General features: G+C 38.2%; 1 pseudogene across 1 annotated transcript; it reads right to left on the bottom strand.

The window, feature by feature from the left end:
• Positions 1 to 854: 854 nt before the first annotated feature.
• LOC108527731 (high mobility group protein B3 pseudogene) lies at positions 855 to 2,341 on the bottom strand (annotated as a pseudogene). Its single transcript, XR_001884909.1, has one exon. The product of XR_001884909.1 is annotated as a high mobility group protein B3 pseudogene (transcript).
• Positions 2,342 to 9,197: the final 6,856 nt, after the last annotated feature.

Genomic DNA, 9,197 nt, shown 5'->3' with positions numbered 1-9,197 from the left:
GGGTTGTGATCGAATGAGCAAGCAGGGGGTACATGACTGGGGGCTGCATTCACTGGTAATCAGAACAGAACAGAACAGGACAGGGATTTTCACAATGCTTTTCCATACTATGTCTGGAATCTATAGATAACATAATTGGTTAGGTCAGGGGTCATTTTTAACCAGGCTCAGGGCACGTTGCCGGGCTGTCTGCCTGTGAATTTCATTTCTGCCTTTTAGTGTTTACTTCTTCTTTCTTTGGAGGCAGAAATTGGGCGTAAGACAATATGAGAGGTGGTCTCCTCCCTTAATGAAACCCCATCTCTACTAAAAATGCAAGAATTATCCAGGTGTGGTGGCGCACCCCTGTCATCCCAACTATTCGGGAGGCTGAGGTGGGAGAATTGCTTGAACCCCGGAGACGGAGGTTGCAGTGAGCTGAGAACGTGCCACTACACTCCAGCCTGGGTGAGAGTGAGACCCCATCTCAGAAAAAAAAAAAAAAAAAAAGGTTGTGGAGACCAAAGTTTCATCATGCACATGAAGCCACCAGGTAGCAGGCTTCAGAGAGAATAGTTGTAAAATGTTTCAGACTTAAAGTCTGTGTTGATTTTAATGCTGGAGATTATAATCAGGCATGTCTGACCCCACTTCCTGTCATGGCCTAAACAAGTCTCTCAGGTTACATTTTAAAAGAGCCCTAGCTGGGGAGGAAGTCCATTCAGATGATTGCGGGTGGGGGCGGGCAAGGTGCTTTTATTTTTGGTTTACATCCTGTTCTGTGACTGCATCTTCTTTTGAGCTTCTCTGTAAATCACCATAACTTTCAATAGCCAAATCAGGACTTGTATCAGATAGAACTTTTTTTTTTTTTTAAATGTAATACTGTTTATTTAACTTCAAAAACATTTCAGCATTCTAAACATACAAAAAAAAAATAACAGAACGTTGCAAATCATGTTTAAGTACAGGAGGTTCTTGAACTTTCATTGATGCAGTGGCTCTTTGCTTTGCTGACAATGAAGAGTTCTACAGTTTGTTTAAAAACAAACAGTTTAAAAACTACCGCACTTAAAAAAAAATTTCTCATGCCAGCTGACCTCTCTGTCCACAGCTAAGATGGCAGCAGAATGCTATGTCACTATATACAGAAACAAGACAACCTGAAGCTAAATGGATGCCCCCTGCAGAGTCAACAGGTCCAGCCTCACAGTGCACACCCTGAGCTATAGCCTCTCCAAAAGGCATCTTCCCCACAGCCTCAACGCCGAGCAAGGAGCATCAAGAGTTTGTCTCGGTTGTTTTGTTCTTTTTACAAACTATAGATATATACAGTTGAAAACTCAGGATTTCTAGCCAATAACCATAGTTAACACCACCTTACAAATTTAAAAAAAAAAAAGCCAGAAACATCTTTAAATGCCTTGTCACACCAACAGCAAAGTGCACAGAGTGAGGAGAACACGAAGAGTGCCTTTTCATTTTAAAAATGTTTGGAAATATGTACAACTTTGATACAGTTTCAGGGTGCTCCAGACACCCATGGCCACTTCATGTAAACCACTGACAATTTCTAGAGCACTTTGAGAGACTACAATATGACCGTGATCAAATTTTGTAATTAAACCTAATGAGGGCAACAGACACTTCTCAAATAAGAGATGAGTCAATTACGGCGCTCCCCTACTCTAAGTATTCACAAGGAGACAGATCAACAGTTTCTTTATTCATCCTCCTCCTCCTCCTCCTCTTCTTCCTCCTCCTCTTCTTCATCTTCCTCTTCCACCTTTTTCCGGGCAACTTTAGCAGGACCCTTTGCACCATCAAACTTTCCTTTTGACTTATAGTCGGCAACATCCTTCTCATACTTCTCCTTCAGCTTTGCTGCCTTAGTGATGTAAGGCTGCTTTTCACTGTCATTTAAATTATTCCACATCTCACCCAGCTTTTTTGCCACGTCTCCAATAGAGATGCCGGGGTTTGTGGATTTGATCTTGGGACGGAATTCTGAACAGAACAGGAAGAATCCAGACGGTGGCCTTTTGGGAGCATTAGGATCCTTCTTCTTCTTGCCTCCCTTAGCTGTTCCATAATCCTTCATTTCCCGGTCATAGCGCACTTTATCTGCCTTTGCCATTTCATCAAATTTAGATGTCTCTTTCCCGGACATCGTCTTCCACCTCTCAGAGCACTTCTTGGAAAATTCTGCAAAGTTCACAGGGACCTCTGGGTTTTTCTTCTTATGTTCTTCTCTGCACGTCTGCACAAAGAAGGCATAAGCAGACATCTTGCCCTTTGGTTTCTTCGGGTCACCTTTAGCCATCCTGACTGTATTGTTCGCTAGTCTGGGCAGTGCAAGGCACGACGCGCCCAGATAGAACTTTAGAATACTGTCCTGTAGACTTTGGCATTTGAAACACAGATCAAGAAATTTTGATGCTAGCAACTTTCAATTATATTTGGTGACAATTCCTTGATATTCTGATTTTTTAAAAAAATTTTCATAGCTTTATAGCTTGCTATATTATACAATATGCAAGTTTTAAAAAATATTTTTCAAAGTGTTAATTTGATATGAATATAGCAACATCCTTGATAGTTTTCGCTTTTAAAAAAGCATGCTAGAAATACAAGAAAATCATTTTCAGCAAGAGTTTTTGTTGCTTGACATCTATAGATTTTCAGAAGCATTATTTTCTCATCTTTATATTTTTAACCATCTAATTAGTATGCTGCTATGTCATAGTTTCTAGTGATATATTGCTAATGATCTAAATTTTGCAATAATCCCTTTTCCTCCCCACAAATATATGTCTCAGGCCCACTGTGTGTCAGGCCCTGTTGTCGGGAATTAACATCTTCCTCTAATCTTACCTCTCTCCCCTACACAGTAAACCTTTAGCAAAATTACTGGGTTAGATCGGTTAGTAAATCATATTGCAAAATAGTTATCTGTGCTTTAACAAAATACAGTGTGTGGGTAATCTGATGTGATGGGTTCTTTGTTACTTATATGTGTATAATAAGCATATTCGGGCACCACTAAATAGACAGAATTCTGGTCTAAAACTACTTCATAACAAAATTAGTTATAGTTGATGAGACTGATACAATAAATCATTAAGAGATCCTTGAAGGAAAAAAATAACTGTAAAAGGCAACATTTAAAATATTTTTCATATGAATATGGGACGTATAGAAGTATTTACCTTTCATATACATTTTGATTTGGATTAAACACATAATTGATAGAATAAAAATTAAGCAATGCAGTTTTGTGATTTCTAGTATGAAGGCATTGAATAGAACTTAAAATTCAATTTGTTTATGGTTTTAGTCTAAATTTACAAAATATTTAAATGGACATAGGTCTCTCCTTTAGATACGAAGCTTAAACATATATTCTAAACATTTTAGATTTTCTTGTGTGCTCTTGTTATAGCTTTTAAAATATTTTCGGCATTTTTTATTTTGAAATAATTTCAAAATTACAGGAAAGTTGTTACGAATAGTAGGAAAAGCGCCTCTAAATCCTTCACTTGAATTGCCCACTTGTTAATATTTTGTCCCATTTGCTGTAGTTTTCTCTCTCTCTGTTCATAATATTTTGTGAACCATTTGAGAATAAGTTGAAACATTAACCCCTAATTTCTTCAGTGCCTATTTCCTAAGAACAAGGACATCGTGCTACCTTGCCACTGTACCATAACCTAAATCAGGAAATCAACATTGATACTGTTATTAGTAAAACTTCAGCCGAATTAAATTGAAAGGAGGTTAATTGAGCAATGAACGATTCGTGAATCGGGCAGCCCCCAGAATCAGCAGATTCAGACAGACTCCAGGGATGCCCTGTGGTCAGAACAAATTTATAGACAAAAAAGGGAAGTGACATACAGACACTGGCAAAGTGAGGTACAGAAATAGCTGGATTGGTTACATATGAGCATTTGTCTTATTTGAACACAGTCTGAACACTTAGCAGTCTGTGAGTGGTTGAAGTACGTCCGCTGGGATTGGCCAAGACTCGGCTGTTGTTACAGGTGCATACTCCTAGTTAGGTTATCAATCTTGTCTGCCTATTAAGCTAGGTTACAGTTCGTCCACAAGGACTCAAATATAGAAGTACAGAGTGCTTCTCAGGCCATATTTAGTGTAATAATGCAATCCCTTTGTCTAACTGGTAGACCTTATTCCAGTCTCATTGACATGTATTATGCATGCACATGTATATTCTGGGTCAAGATCCAATCCAGGGTCAGCAATTACATCTAGTTATCATCTCTTTGAGTCTAGAGTGGTTCCTTAGTTTTTCTTCACCTTTCTTGACTTGGACATTTTCCACAGTACAGGATCGTTGTTTTATAGACAGTCCCTCCATTTGAGTTCGTTTGATGCTTCCTAATGATTAGATTTAATTATGTACCTTTGGGCAGGAATATTAAATTGTTCAATTTTTTGGTGATGTTAACTTTCATGTCTCAGGGCTTTTGTTTCTTAATGTTTTGGTTGCACATGAGTATTTTACTAATAGAAGGCATTCTAATTCATAGGAGTTTGTGAAACAAGACATTGGGTTTTGTTTTTTTTTTTTGAGACAGAGTCTCGCTCTGTTGCCCAGGCTGGAGTGCAATGGCGCGATCTCAGCTCACTGCAACCTCTGCCTCCCGGGTTAAAGTGATTCTCCTGCCTCAGCCTCCCAAGTAGCTGAGATTACAGGCAGGCGCCTCCACACCCGGCTAATTTTGTAGTTTTAGTAGAGATGGGGTTTCACCATGTTGGTCAGGCTGGTCTCGAACGCCTGACCTCAAGTGATCTACCCACTTCGGCCTCCCAAAGTGCTGGGATTACAGGCATGAGCCACAGCGCCCTGCCTGGATTTTTAAAACCAGATTAATATGCCTGTCATCTCATACGTGAAGATTGATATCTTTTTAAGTGCATAAAAAACACTAAATTATTTATGCATATGCAATTTCCAGGCATATTATTAACTCAACCTTCACATTGACGTTTATGCCCCTAGATTATACCCTAGAAAATTCCGTGATTAATTAACATACTTTCATTTTGCCCAAAAGTTCTTAACTGCAGTGTTCTGTTCCACATTACTTTATACTCTTACCATCTTCTCCTGCTTTGCTAAAATTATATATAATGCAAAATTGAGATTGCTGTAAAAATACATTTTGTTTCTTGATTAATGATCGTGCCTTACATATTTAAATTCAATTTATACAATTAAAAAATTAACAATTTTTCTTAAATTCAGTTAACATTTTGTGATTTAACTTTGAGGATAATGACTGTAGAAAAATAGTTTTCAGATCAAATCATTTATGAATCATCTGAGGACCTCAGAATTCTTTCTTTAGAGATTTTGCATCAGCAGCTGTGGGGCTAAGAAACCTGAATTTTTTAGCAAGGTGCTAGGCAGTTCTGGTGCAAGCAACTTAGTCGTCCCCACAGCCTTTAAGAAACACTGCAATAGAGAAAGGCCGGGTGCGGTGGCTCACACCTGTAATCCCAGCACTTTGGGAGGCCGAGGTGGGCGGATCACTTGAGGTCAGGAGTTTGAGACCAGCCTGGCCAACATGGTGAAACCCTGTCTCTACTAAAATACAAAATTAGCCAGGCGTGGTGGCAGATGCCTGTAATCCCAGCTACTTGGGAGGCTGAGGCAGGAGAATCACTTGAACCTCGGAGGCGGAGGTTGCAGTGAGCCAAAATCACGCCACTGTACACTAACCTGGACAAGAGCGAAACTCTGTCTCGGAGGAAGGGGGGGTAGAAATATCAAGAAGGGGTGGAGGGGTGGGGAATGACTTCTAACAAATGCCATATTCAGTGTACCCAATGGAACTGAAAGAAAAAAAAATCAACATTCCTACAGTCATGTCTCATTGTTTATTATCAACACTGTAGTTTTAAGTTTATAAAATGAAAAATGATATCTGCATAGTCTGACAGTAAGATATTTTTAGCAAATATTTTTTTATAGCTGTACAATTTATCTGACCATTCACTTAAGTAGTGTAGCAGGGAAGAAAGAACGATAGTAAGATCCAGTCAGGTATTTTTGTTGTATTGAATTTGGTGACATGATATAAACTAGATACAACTAGAAAGTAGGTTAAAAGATTTTTGGGCCAGCCGTGGTGGGTCACTCCTATAATCCTAGCACTTTAGGAGGCTGAGGTGGGTGGATGACTTAAGTCCAGGAGTTGTAGGCCAGCCTGGGCAACATGACAAAACTCTGTCTGTACAAAAAAATACAAAAATTAACCAGGCATGGTGTCACATATCTGTACTTCCCGCTACTTGGGAAGCTGAGGTGGGAGGATTGCTTGAGCCTGGGAGGTCGAGGCTGCACTGAGCTGTAACCATGCCTCTGCACTCCAGCCTGGGCAACAGAGACCCTATGTCAAAAAAAAAATTTTTTTAATAGTAGTGTTGTTACTTAAACAGAACTTCTAGTGTCTTTTTTTAATAAGCCCTCCCACAGACACACACACACACACACACACACACACCCCTACTTATGGAGGAATATATTCAAGACTGTGGGACATGCATATGCTTCTGTTTTTGAGAAATATGCATGACAGAAAATAATTATAATTTGCCTGAATGATTTTTAATTTAATCATAAGTTGACTAAAATAGGTTTGTGGCTAAATTAATGTGTTCAGAAGCTGATTTTATTGAGTTAAATTTTCGCTGAACTTTACTAAAACCCTTGCAACAGAAATTAATCTTAAGAAATGAGGAAATGGAAAGGTTAATTTACATTAAGTGTACTCAAGAAGAAAAAATGAATTTAAAACAGTTGTTATCCCGGAGTCTGTAGATTTTTGTGCATCAGATATTCATTTTTTCCAAGTTACAACTTTATTTGTAACTTGTATGCATAAACATTTGCTCCAAAATCTGGTAGTACTTTTTTGTTTCAATTCCAAAATCAACATATATGAGAAATTTTATATAGAAACTTAATTTATAGCATTAAAAATGTATTACCCACTACAATGTGGCCTGGGTGACAGCGAGACTCTGTCTCTAAAAAAAAAGAAAGGAAGAAAGAAAGAAAGAAAGAAAGAAAGAAAGAAAGAAAGAAAGAAAGAAAGAAAGAAAGAAGGAGTATTACATCTTATGAGAATTGAAATTCCAGAAAGTCCAAAATTTCAGAATACATTTTTTTGAAGAAGAGTTGATATTGTCTGTTTGTAAGTTGTATGAAATAACAATGACAGGTAGCAAAAGTTAGGTATGAGCATAGCTAGTAAGAAAGATTTTTAGAAAGCATTATTTTGTGAAAATGTTGGTTAAGTTGTATGTTTATAGCCGGGCGCGGTGGCTCAAGCCTGTAATCCCAGCACTTTGGGAGGCCGAGATGGGCGGATCACGAGGTCAGGAGATTGAGACCATCCTGGCTAACATGGTGAAACCCCGTCTCTACTAAAAATACAAAAAACTAGCCGGGCGAGGTGGTGGGTGCCTGTAGTTCCAGCTACTCAGGAGGCTGAGGCAGGAGAATGGCATTAACCCGGGAGGCGGAGCTTGCAGTGAGCTGAGATCCGGCCACTGCACTCCGGCCTGGGTGACACAACGAGAGTCCGCCTCAAAAAAAAAAAAAAAAAGTTGTATGTTTATAGTTATGATGCATTTTTGGCCCTGGAAAACTCCAAATTATTTAGTATGCTTATGGAGTTATTATTTGCTTTATTTGTTTTAAAAAAGCATTTAAAATATTGTTGTGAATTAACTTTAGATGCTTGTAAACTTTGTAAACATTCAGTTTTCTTACTTAAAAGTATATTTTTAGTTGGATACACATTAAAAGAGGCAAAGAAACCTTTACCACATGTATTTTAAAGTTTCGGGAATTAAGGCTGAGCTGTTTCAGTACCAATTATAATCTTGTAGTAAATGAAATGGATGAGTTTAAAGCTATCAGTATTTTCTTATTTATTTATTTTTTTTGGCAAATACTAACAAAATAAAAGTTATACACAATACCTTAGGGTATAACTGTTATTAGATTCTCATGACAGGTCTTCTCAGATTCTCAGTCACATTCAGTGGTGGAATGGTGACATTTGTCATGGTTAAGAGCCAAGATTTCGGAATGAAACTTGCCTTAGATTTGGGAAGAAGTACTTAACTTTCTTAAGCCTCAAAGTCCGTATCTGTAAAATGGAATAAGCAGTTGTCTGAGGAGCAAATGAGGTAATATCTATAAATTTGTAGCACAGAGGTGGGCCAGTATAAGTACCCAATAAATGTTAGTTGTTACTAATGGCATTGCTGCTTTTCATGGTTTTCTAACAGTTGTACTGGGTGAAATTTCTGAAGTCCTACCTCACTTGTTTCTGGGACAGAATCACTTACGGAGAATAGTTTTAGTAAAATTTTCTTTTCCCATAGTTTTTTCTGCTTTTATTAGTTTGAAAGATTGCCTGTGTTTGGCTGTTTTCCTTATCCTGAATTAGAAGTAGAAGGCTACAGTTCATTTAGTAGTAGCATCGTAAAGAGGAGCTTCCTGTAACTTGGTCTCCTTTAGGATATATACGGTATCCTGCTGGTCATGGTTTTTGACAGTGAGTATTTCAAATGAGGCAGACCCTGGTGAGATATTTTCCAGCCAGCTTGATGCCCTGTTAGGGCAGGCAGAGTGGGGTTTTGCTCTCCTGACATGCCCCAGAGAAGATGGGGGGTGGTGGAGCTACTATCTTCACAACAGAAAATCTTTTAGAGAATTCCATTGTCAGCAAATTATTAATTTTTACGTATAGTTTTTTTTTACATTTACATAGAGATGCTTATATTTAATCTTAAAAGGTAGTCTTATGTAGTTGTATCAGAAACCAAAAGCGCTCTTTCAGACCACTTTTATTAACTCAGGTATTATGAAAGGAATCACTGAAGAATATGAAAGCTCAAATAAGATTAAAAAGTGCTTTAATACTGCTGCAGAAGTCTCAGTTCAAGAGCAGGCAATAGAATGTAGAGAATGTTTACCTTATGACTAGATACAACCTCCCAAGAAAACCTGGATCCTGCAGGGCAGCTGGTCTTCACAGTTCCTGCTGGGACTACAGTTGCTGGGAGTCATTCAATCACTTTTCTCTTTTTAAGGGAGTTAAGTACAGGTAAAGGAACTCTCCTAGCAAAGATCTTAATAATCTCTTGATTGTCAATGTCTATGGAGGCTTTTT

Source organism: Rhinopithecus bieti, unplaced genomic scaffold (genome assembly GCF_001698545.2).
Source record: "Rhinopithecus bieti isolate Rb0 unplaced genomic scaffold, ASM169854v2 scaffold_3043, whole genome shotgun sequence".
NCBI lineage: Eukaryota > Metazoa > Chordata > Mammalia > Primates > Cercopithecidae > Rhinopithecus > Rhinopithecus bieti.
The sequence above is the reverse complement of the archived record's forward strand: the minus strand, read 5'-3'. Positions and strand labels throughout refer to the sequence as shown.